This window comes from Artemia sp. Qi Xiang Cuo, chromosome 16 (assembly GCF_049724085.1).
Source record: "Artemia sp. Qi Xiang Cuo chromosome 16, ASM4972408v1, whole genome shotgun sequence".
In the NCBI taxonomy this organism is placed as follows: domain Eukaryota; kingdom Metazoa; phylum Arthropoda; class Branchiopoda; order Anostraca; family Artemiidae; genus Artemia; species Artemia sp. Qi Xiang Cuo.
In genome coordinates, this window is record NC_142809.1 from 28,638,267 (window position 1) to 28,650,409 (window position 12,143).

At 37.4% G+C, this 12,143-nt stretch overlaps 1 protein-coding gene across 1 annotated transcript in view; it reads right to left on the reverse strand.

The window, feature by feature from the left end:
• The window catches only part of LOC148942752 (haloacid dehalogenase-like hydrolase domain-containing 5), a 106,072-nt gene that overhangs the window by 44,070 nt on the left and 49,859 nt on the right, over nucleotides 1–12,143 (reverse strand). The gene's annotated exons all lie outside the window — the stretch shown is intronic.

The following is a 12,143-nucleotide window of genomic DNA, read 5'->3' on the forward strand; positions in this document are numbered from 1 at the left end:
GAACAATCCATAGAAATCCTTACAAATCAAGTAGTGAGGTATATATGAGTATGAACCATCAAGGATCATAAGCACCAATGACCCTCACCACCAGGGACCTCAACCCCCAGTGGTTACCTATCCCCAAACTCCAAAGAGGGTCCCCTCCCCTCCAACTTTTTGGCCCCCCATTTATTTTATAGTTTTTTTTAAGTTTTTTCTAAATTTTTCTTAACATGATATATTTTTTCAACTTTTTTTAAATCTCTTAGAATAACATGTAACATAATTAAAAAATAAAAAAATCACATTTAATATTTTCCAAATTCAAAATGAGAATGATATAGAAATGTTAGTCGCAACTTTTACTATAAGAAAAATATTGTTTGTAGTAGCACTTTTTTTTATTTGACATAGTTTTTTTTGGACTTCGAAATTATTCAACTTTTTTTCAAGTATCTTAAAATGGCACAAAATATACTTGTGGCTCTAACAATTGTACTCTATGCTTGTTCAGAGACACGATGCGGCTTTCCCAATGGTACTCTATGTCCGTTTATCGACACTACCTAGTTTATTGGATGTATTAAATCAGTATTTTTACACAGTGGAACAATAAACACAACTCACATCTCTAAAAAGTGATGATGAAGCATTTTAAGAAAGAATGTTCACATGATAGTGTTATTGTAGCATTGAATGCTGACAAGGAGAAGTATTTAAACTATGAAATAAGTGCAAGTGGTAGCACTATCGAAAACGTATGCGTGCATTGTCATGACAGTTAGGAATTAAATTTCTTTGGAGTACCAAAAATATTCAACTCTTATGATAGTGGATATGCGAGATTGAGATCTCCAGAGATGATCGCATTCAAAGAGAATTCCAACATAAAAATAATAGTTGATGAAGAGGGGGATCTTCTTGCTATTGCTTATGGTAACATGTTACCCAGTGTTAAACCCTATCGTCAGCTTTTGGGTATTAGCATTCAAATGAAAGCAAAGATGAAAAAAAGGCCTACTCTTCTACTAATATCATAAACCATATCTTGTCTACATGCCGAAACTGTTACCTGTGTAAAAATAGTGCGATAATAGACAGTGAAATTGCTAGAAACAATAAAAAGGGCATTGGCAGAAAAAATCACTAAGGAATATAAAGATGAATCAATGAAAAACAAAGTAACAGCAATCTTTACTGCCATTGATCAAGCAATCACTGAACCAAATGATACCAAAGACGAAAAGCATATTGAGCCTGTCGATGAAACACCTGTAAAAATTGTGTATAAATCAAAATGGAATAATGACTATTCTACTGACTACGAACTAAGAGAAGACAATAGCTATAGTATCAAGAGAGAACGTGGTGAACCATTTAATGGAACATATTCAAAATGTCCAAAGTTGATCATTGATATTAATAATGTATAATAATGTATCTACCATATATTTATATTAATACCATATATGTCATTATTTCATTAAAAATATGTTATATATTACTTTGTTATGTTCCCATTATTTCTAGGGTAAGCTACGAAAGACATTGAGAGAAGCAAACACCTGACCAAACACACAAGCAAAAAGAGTGAGAGACACATACAAATATATAGATTCAGACATACAAACCGACAAAGAAAGGTACCGGGACAAGAAAACAGCCTCTCAAGACATACAAGCAAAGAGAGTGAGAGAGACAAAAACACATATAAATATATAGATTCTGACATACAAAACGACAGTCACAGGCATTGAGATAAGCAAACACCCACCCAGACACATAGGCCAAGAGTGAGAGAGACAAATACACATGCAAATATATAGATTCACACATACAAACCATCAATCACAGGCATTGAGATAGGCAAACACTCGCCCCGACACATAAGCAAAGAGAGTGAGAGTGACAAAAACACATAAATATATAGATTCTGACATAGAAACTGACAAAGACAGGCAGTGGGAGAAAAAAGCATCCGCCCAGACACATAGGCAAGGAGAGTGGGAGAGATAAAAACACATGCAAATATATTGATTCAGGCATACAAACCGACAGAGACAGGCACTGAGATAGACAAACACCCACCCAAACACATAAGCAAATAGAGTGAGAGTGACAAAAACACATGTAAATATATAGATTTCAGACATACAAAGCAACAATCACAGGCATTGGGTTAGGCTAATACCCATCTAGACACATAGGCAAAGAGAGTGAGAGAGACAAAAAACACATGTAAATATATAGATTCTGACATGCAAACAATCAATCACAGGCATTGAGATAGGCAAACACCTGGCCAGACACATAAGCAGAGGAAGTGAGAGAGACAAAAACACATATAAATATATAGATTCTGACATACAAACCGACAAAGACAGTCACTGAGATAAGCAAACACCCACCCAGACAAATAAGCCCAGAGAGTGAGAGAGACAAAACACATGCAAATATATGGATTCACACATACAAGCCAACAATGACAGGCACTGAGATAGGCAAACACCCACCCAGAGACAGAAGCAAAGATAGTGAGAGTGACAAAAACACATATAAATATATAGATTCTGACATACAAACTGACGAAGACAGGCACTGGGAGAAAACATCCGCCTAGACACATAGGCAAGGAGAGTGGGAGAGATGAAAACATATGCAAATATATTGATTCTGGCATACAAACCGACAGAGACAGGCTCTAATATAAGCAAACACCTGCCTAAACACAAAAGCAAAAAGAGTGAGAGACAAAAACACATTTAAATATATAGATTCAGACATACAAAGCAACAATCACAGGCATTGAGATAGGCGAATACCCACCCGGATACATAAGCCGAGGAAGTGAGAGAGACGAAAACACATATAAATACATGGATTATGACATGCAAACCAACAAAGACAGACACTAGGAGAAGCAAACATCTACACAGACACATAGGCAAGGAGAGTGGGAGAGATATAAACACATGCAAATATATTTATTCAGACATACAAACCGATTGAGACAGGCACTGAGATAAGCTAACACCTGCCCAAGACAAATAGGCCCAGAGAGTGAGAGAGACAAAAACACATGTAAATATATAGATTCGGACAAAGAAAGCAGCAATCCCAGGCATTGAGATAGGCAAACACCCGCCAAGATACATAAGCAGAGGAAGTGAGAGAGAGACAAAAACTCATATAAATATATGGATTCTGACATGCAAAACAACAATGACAGGCATTGAGATAGGCAAACAGCCCCTCAGACACATAAGCAGAGGAAGTGAGAGAGAGAAAAATGCATATAAATATATGAATTCTGACATTCAAACCGACAAAGACAGGCACTGAGATAAGCAAACACCTGCCCAGACACATAGACGGAGAGAGTGAGAGAGACAAAAACACATGCAAATATATAGATTCAGACATACATAGCAACAATGACAGGCATTGCTATAGGCAAACACCCCGCTCAAACGCATAAGAAAAGAGAGTGAGAGAGTCAAAAACACATAAATACAGATTCTGACGTACAAACCGACAAAGACAGGCACTAGGAGAAGCAAACTTCCTCCCAGACACATAGGCAAAGAGAGTGGGAGAGATAAAAACACATGCAAATATATAGATTCAGACCTACAAACCAACAATGAAGGGTATCGAGATAGGCAAACAACAACCCAGATACTTAAGCAGAGGAGGTAAGAGAGACAAAAAAGAGAGTGAGAGAGACAAAAAAGACGCATACAAATATATAGATTCAGACATACAAACCGACAATGACAGGCACTGAGAAAAGAAAATACCTGCCCAGAGACACATGCAAAGAGAGGGAGAGAGACAAAAAAACACATACTAATACTTCGATTCAGACTGCAACCCGACAATGACAAGCATTGGGACTAGCAAACACCCGCCCAGACACATAGGTAATGAAGATGTAAGTAAGTAAGTAACAATCTCTTGGTACTGGGAGAAGCAAACATCCGCCCAGACACATAAGTAAAGAGAGTGAGAGAGTCAAAAAACACATAAATACATAGATTCTGACATTCAAACTGACAGAGACAGGCACATGGAGAAGCAAACATCCGCACAGACACATAGGCAAAGAGAGTGGGAGCGATAAAAACACATGCAAATATATAGATTCAGACATACACAGCAACAATGACAGGCGTTGAGATAGGCAAACACTCGCCCACACACATAAGCAGAGGAAGTGAGGGAGACAAAAACACATGTAAATATATGGATTTTGACATACAAACCAACAATGACAGGCATTGAGATAGGCAAACACCAGCCCAGGCAAATAAGCGGAGGAAGTGAGAGAGACAAAAACACATATAAATATAAGGATTATGACATACAAACCAACAAAGACAGACACTGAGATAAGCAAACACCCGCCCAGACACATAGGTTCAGAGAGTGAGAGAGACAAAAACACATACAAATATATAGATTCAGACATACAAACCATCAATGACATGCATTGAGATAGGCAAACACCCGCCACGACATATAAGCAAAGAGAGTGAGAGAGTCGAAAACACACACACACATATATATATATATATATATATATATATATATATATATATATATATATATATATATATATATATATATATATATATATATATATATATAAATATATATAGATTCAGACATACAAACCGACAAAAACAGGCACTGGGACACGCAAACATCCACCCAGACACATAGGCAAAGAGAGTGGGAGAAATAAAAACACATGCAAATATATAGATTCTGACATACAAACCAACAATAACAGACTAGATATGACTATGCATCATTTCGTTGAGTTTAGGTTGGATCAATTATGGATGGCAGCACACCGCTCAGACACACAGTCATAGTCAGTGGCGTGCCACTCTAAGTGAACCTGGATCAACCCAATTTTTCGGATATATCTCTCTCACTATGACCGTGTGTCTGAGCGGGTATGCTGCCATCCATAATTGATCTAACCTAAACTCAACGAAATGATGCACAGTCATATCTCAATGCCTGTCATTGTTGGTTTGTATGTCTGAATCAATATATTTGCATGTGTTTTTGTCTCTTCCACTCCCTTTGCCTATGTGTCTGGGTGGATGTTTACTTCTCCCAGTGCCTGTCTTTGTCGGTTTGTATGTTAGAATCTATATATTTATGTGTTTTTTTTCTCTCACTCTCTTTGCTTATGTGTCTCGGCGGGTGTTTGCCTATCTCAATGCCTGTCATTGATGGTTTGTATGTCAAAATCTATATATTTGTATGTGTTTTTTTCTCTCTCACTCTCTGAACCTATGTGTCTGGGCGGGTGTTTGCTTATCTCAGTGTCTGTCTTTGTTGGTTTGTATGTCATAATCCTTATATTTATATGTGTTTTTGTCTCTCTCACTTCCTCCGCTTATGTGCCTGGGTAGGTCTTTGCTTATCTCAATGCCTGCCATTGTTGGTTTGTATGTTAGAATCCATATATTTATATGTGTGTTTTTGTCTCCCTCACTTCCTCTGCTTATGTGTTTGGGCCGGTGTTTGCCTATCTCAATGCCGGTCATTGTTGCTTTGCATGTCTGAATCTATATATTTGCATGTGTTTTATCTCTCCCACTCTCTTTCCCTATATGTCTGTGCGGATGTTTGCTTCTCCCAGTGCCTGTCACTGTCGGTTTGTATGTCAGAATCTATATATATTTATATTTTTTTTTTACTCTCTCACTCTCTTTACTTATATGTCTGGGCGGATGTTTGCTTCTCCCAGTGACAAGAGATCGTTACTTACTTACTTACATTTCTATACCTATGTGTCTGGGCTGGTGTTTGCCTATCTTGATGCCTGTCATTGCTGGTTTGTAGGTCTGAATCTATATATTTGCATGTGTTTTTATCTCTCCCTCTCTCTTTGCCTATATGTCTGTGCGGATGTTTGCTTCTCCCAGTGCCTGTCACTGTCGGTTTGTATGTCAGAATCTATATATATTTATATTTTTTTTTTACTCTCTCACTCTCTTTACTTATATGTCTGGGCGGATGTTTGCTTCTCCCAGTGCCAAGAAATTGTTACTTACTTACTTAAATCTCTTTACCTATGTGTCTGGGCTGGTGTTTGCCTATCTTGATGCCTGTCATTGCTGGTTTGTAGGTCTGAATCTATATATTTGCATGTGTTTTTATCTCTCCCACTCTCTTTGCCTATGTGTCTGTGCGGAAGTTTGCTTCTCCCAGTGCCTGCCTTTGTCGGTTTGTATGTCAGAATCTATGTATTTATGTGTTTTTGACTCTCTCACTCTCTTTTCTTATGTGTCTGAGTGGGGTGTATGCCTATCTAAATGCCTGTCATTGTTGCTTTGTATGTCTGAATCTATATATTCGCATGTGTTTTTGTCTCTCTCACTCTCTGGGTCTATGTGTCTGGGAGGGTGTTTGCCTATCTCAATGCCTGTCATTGTTGGTTTGCATGTCAGAATCTATATATTTATATGTGTTTTTGTCTCTCTCACTTCCTCTGCTTATGTGTCGGGGCGGGTGTTTACCTATCTCAATGGCTGGGATTGTTGCTTTGTATGTCTGAATCTATATATTTGCATGTCTTTTTGTCTCTCTCACTCTCTGGGCCTATGTGTCTTGGGTGGGTGTTTGCTTATCTCAGTGCCTGTCTCTGTCGGTTTGTATGTTTGAATCAATATATTTGCATGTGTTTTTATCCCTCCCACTCTCCTTACCTATGTGTCTGGGCGGATGTTCGCTTCTCCCAGTGTCTGTCTTTGTTGGTTTGCATGTCAGAATCCATATATTTATATGTGTTTTTGTCTCTCTCATTTCCTCTGCTTATGTGTCCGGGTGGGTACTTGCCTATCTCAATGCCTGTCATTGTTGCTTTGTATGTCTGCCTATATATTTACATGTATTTTTGTCTCTCTCACTCTTTTTGCTTATGTGTTTGGGCGGGTGTTTGCTTATCTCAGTGCCTGTCTCTGTCGGTTTGTATGCCTGAATCAATATATTTACATGTGTTTTTATCGCTCCCACTCTCCTTGCCTATGTGTCTGGGCGGATGTTCTTTTCTCCCAGAGCCTGTCTTTGTCAGTTTGTATGTCAGAATCTATATATTTATATGTGTTTTTGTCACTCTCACTCTCTCTGCCTATGTGTCTGGGCGGGTGTTCGCCTATCTCAATGCCTGTCATTTTTGGTTTGAATGTGTGAATCTATATATTTGCATGTGTTTTTGTCTCTCTCACTCTCAGGGCCTATGTGTCTGGATTTGCCTATCTCAATGCCTGTGATTGTTGCTTTGTATGTCTGAATCTATATATTTACATGTGTTTTTGTGTCGCTCACATTTTTTGTTAATGTGTTTGGGCGGGTATTTGCTTATCTCAGTGCCTGTCTCTGCCGGTTTGTATGTCTGAATCAATTTATTTACATGTGTTTTTTGTCTCTCTCACTCTCTTTTTCTATGTGTCTCGGTGGGTATTTGCCTATGTGAATGCCTGTGATTGTTCCTTTGTAAGTCTGAATCTATAGATTTACATGTGTTTTTGTCTCTCACTCTTTTTGCTTATGTGTTTGGGCGGGTGATTACTTATCTCAGTGTCTGTCTCTGTTGGTTTGTATGCCTGAATCAATATATTTGCATGTGTTTTTATCACTCCCAGTGTGTTTTTATCCTTGCCTTTGTGACTGGGGGGATGTTTTCTTCTCCAAGTGCATGTCTGTCGGTTTGTATGTCAGAATCTATATATTTATATATGTTTTTGTCACTCTCACTCTCTTTGCTTATGTGTCTGGGTGGGTATTTGAATATCTCAATGCCTGTCATTGTTGGTTTGTATGTCTGAATCCTTATATTTGCATATGTTTTATTCTCTCTCACTCTCTGGGCCTATGTGTCTGGGTGGGTGTTTGCTTATCTCAGTGACTGTCTTTGTCGGTTTGGATGTCATAATCTATATATTTATATGTGTTTTTGTCTCTCTCACTGCCTCTGCTTATGTGTCTGCGCGGGTGTTTGCTTATCTCAATGCCCGTGATTGCTGGTTAGCATGTCTGAATCTATATATTTGCATGTGTTTTTGTCTCTCTCACTCTCTGTGCCTATGTGTCTGGATTTGCCTATCTAGATGCCTGTGATTGTTGCTTTGTATGTCTGAATCTATATATTTACGTGTGTTTTTATCTCGCTCACTCTTTTTGCTTATGTGTTTGGGCGGGTGTTTACTTATCTCAGTACCTGTCTCTGTCGGTTTGTATGCCTGAATCAATATATTTACATGTGTTTTTTGTCTCTCTCACTCTCTTTGCCTATATGCCTGGGGGGGGGGGGGTATTTGCCTATCTGATTGATTGTTGCTTTGTATGTCTGAATCTATATATTTATATGTGTTTCAGTCACTCTCACTCTCTTTGCTTATGTGTTTGGGCGTGTGTTTGCCTATCTCTCACTCTCTGGGCCTATGTGTCTGGGTGGCTGATTGCTTATCTCAGTGACTGTCTTTGTCGGTTTGTATGCCTGAATCAATATATTTGCATGATTTTTTATCCCTCCCACTATCCTTGCCTTTATGACTGGGTGGATGTTTTCATCTCCAAGTGCTAGTCTTTGTCAGTTTGTGTTTCAGAGTCTATGAGTTGATACGGGTTTTTGTTACAACCACTCTCTTTTCTTATGAGTGTGGGTGGGTGTTTGCCTATCTCAATGCCTGTCATTGTTGGTTTGTATGTGTGAATCTGTTTATTTGCATGTGTTTTTGTCTCTTTCACTCTCTGGGCCTATGTGTTTGGGTGGGTGTTTGCTTATCTCAGTGACTGTCTTTGTCGGTTTTTATGTCAGAATCTATATATTTATATGTGTTTTTTGTCTCTCTCACTTCCTCGCTTATGTGTCTTTCCGGTTGTTTGCCTATCTCAATGCCTGTGATTGATGTTTTGCATGTCAGAATCTATATAGTTACATCTATTTTTTATCTATTTCACTCTCCTGTCCTATGTGTCTGGATGGGTATTTGCTAATCTCGATACCTGTGATTGCTGCTTTGCATGTCTGAATCTATATATTTGCATGTGTTCTTGTCTCTCTCGCTCTTTTTGCTTATGTGTTTGGGCGGGTGTTTGCTTATCTCAGTACCTGTCTCTGTCGGTTCGTATGTCTGAATCTATATATTTACATCTATTTTGTGTCTCTCTCACTCTCTGTTTAAAAGTGTCTGGATGGGTATTTTCCTATCTCAATGCCTGTGGTTGCTGCTTTGCATGTCTTAATCTATGTATTTATATGTGTTTTTATCTCTCTCACTCTATTTGCTTATGTGTCTGGGTGGGTGTTTGCTTGTCTCAGTGCCTGTCTCTGTCGGTTTGTATGCCTGAATCAATATATTTGCATGTGTTTTTATCTCTCCCACTCTCCTTGCCTATATTTCTGGGGGCATGTTTTCTTCTCCCACTGCCTGTTTTTGTCAGTTTGTATGTCAGAATCTATATATTTATGTGTTTTTGTCACTCTCACTCTTTGCTTATGTGTCTGGGCGGGTGTTTGCCTATCTCAATGCCTGTGGTTGATGGTTTGTATGTGTGAATCTATATATTTGTATGTGTTTTTGTCTCTCTCACTCTCTTGGCCTATGTGTCTGGGTGGGTGTTTGCTTATCTCAATACCTGTGATTGTCGGTTTGTATGTCAGAATCTATATATTTATGTGTTTTTGTCTCTCTCACTCTCTTTGCCTATGTGTCTGGGCGAATATTTGCTTATCTCAGTGCCTGTTTTTGTCAGATTGTATGTCTGAATCTATATATTTTTATGCGTCTCTCACTCCTTTTGCTTGTGTTTGGTCAGGTGTTTGCTTCTCTCAATGTCTGTCTTAGCTTACCCTAGAAATAATGGGAATACAACAAAGTAAAAGATAAAATATTTTTAGTGAAATAATAACATATATGATATTAATATAAGTATATGGTAGATACATTATTATACATTATTAATATCAATGATCAACTTTGGACATTTTGAATCTGTTCCATAAAATGGTCCAACATGTTCTCTCTTGATACCATATCTTTTGGTTTCTCTTAGTTCGTAATCAGTAGAATAATCATTATTCCATTTTGAGTAATACACAATTTTTACAGGTTTGTCATGGACAGGGTCAATATGCTTTTCGTCTTTGGTATTATTTGGTTCATTGACTATTTGATCACTGGCAGTAACGTTTGCTGGCACTTTGTTTTTCATCGATTCATCTTTATATTCCTTAGTGATATTTTCTGCCAATGCCCTTTTTATTTTTATGGCAATTTCACTGTCTTTTATCACATTATTTTTACACAGGTAACAGTTCTGGCACGTAGACAAGATGTGGTTTATGATGTTTGTAGAAAAGTAGGCCTTTCTTTTCATCTTTGCTTTCATTTGAATGCTAATACCCGAAAGCTGACGATATGGTTTAACACTGGGTAACATGTTACCACAAGCACTAGCAACAAGATGCCCCTCTTCATCAACTATTATTTTTATGTTGGCAATCTCTTTGAGTGCAATCATCTCCGGAGATTTCAGTCTCGCATATCCACCATCATAAGAGTTTGATTTTTTTGGTACTCCAAAGAAATTTAATTCCTTACTGTCTTGACAATGCACGGATACGTTTCAGATAGTGTTAACATATGTACTTGTTTCATAGTTTAAACACTTCTTTTTCTCAGCATTCAATGCTACAATAACACTATCATGTAAACATACTTTCTTAAAATGATTCATCTTCACTTCTTAGAGATATGAGTTGTGTTTATTGTCCCACTGTGTAAAAATACTGATTTAACACATCCAATAAACTAGGTAGTGTCGATAAACGGACATAGAGTACAATTGGGACAGCCGCATCGTGTCTCTGAGCAAGCATAGAGTACAATTTCTAGAGCCATAAGCATATTTCATGTCATTTTAAGAACCGTGAAAAAAAAAGTTGAAACATTTCAAAGTCCAAAAAAAATTGGGTCCAATAAAAAAAAAGTGCTGCTACAAACAATATTTTTCTAATAGTAAAAGTTATGACTAACATTTCTATATCATTCTCATTTTGAATTTGGAAAATATTAAATATGATTTTTTTTAAGTTTTAATTATGTTACATGTCATTCTAAGAGATGTAAGAAAAAAAGTTGAAAAAATATATCATGTTAAAAAAATAATAAAAAAAGTTTAAAAAAAAACTTCAAAAAAAACTAAAAAACAAATGGGGGGGGGGGGCAAAAAGTTGGAGAGTAGGGGACCCTCTTTGGAGTTTGGGGGTAGGGGACCTTTGAGGGTTGAGGTCATTGGTCGTTAGGGTCATTGGTGCTTATGATCCTTGATGGTTCATACTCATATATACCTCACTACTTGATTTGTAAGGATTTCTATGGATTGTTCTGAATTTCTATATTAAAATTCTTTTCTTCCCATCTACATCTCTATTAGTATCAACTTTTTAGTAAACTATAACGTTAGACCCTATTTTAAATTGACAACACTGTTCAAACACCACTTGACTATTATACAGAACACATCGGAGAGATAAAGCTAGGTCAAGTCACAATGTCATTCCGTCATCGTTAACCATTTTTGCAGATGGATGTTGTTTCAAATTTATAACAAATTTCCTGAGTTGACAAGCCCTTCGGGGTTATCTTAACTGCTAATCAGTTTAGCCCTTTTTTACCACCTTCATACAATCCAATTCGCAAATTTTATCTAGCTCTGTTTTTTTTTCCTATTATTCAATTAAGATCGTTCATACAGTTCAATTCGCAAATACAATATCCTTTTTTTGCAAATAGAGTTAGCTTTTACACAAAATGATATAAAGCCATATGCCAATCAATCAATTCTGAGTGTAGCCTACTATTCTTTAATTAGCAGCAACGCATTCCTAACAAACCAGTCTTGACTAAAGGGATACTCACTCTCTTTGAAAAGGTGTATAGGTCTATGCAAATAGCACAGTAAGGAACATAAGGCAAGCAAAGTATAAGGCCATGCGAGGGGATACTCACTCTCTTTGAAAAGGTGTATGGGTCTATGCAAATAGCACAGTAAGGAACATAAGGCAAGGAAATAGCACAGTGATTCCTATACGTCTCTGCAAAGTATTTCTTATACGTCTGTGCATAGTATAA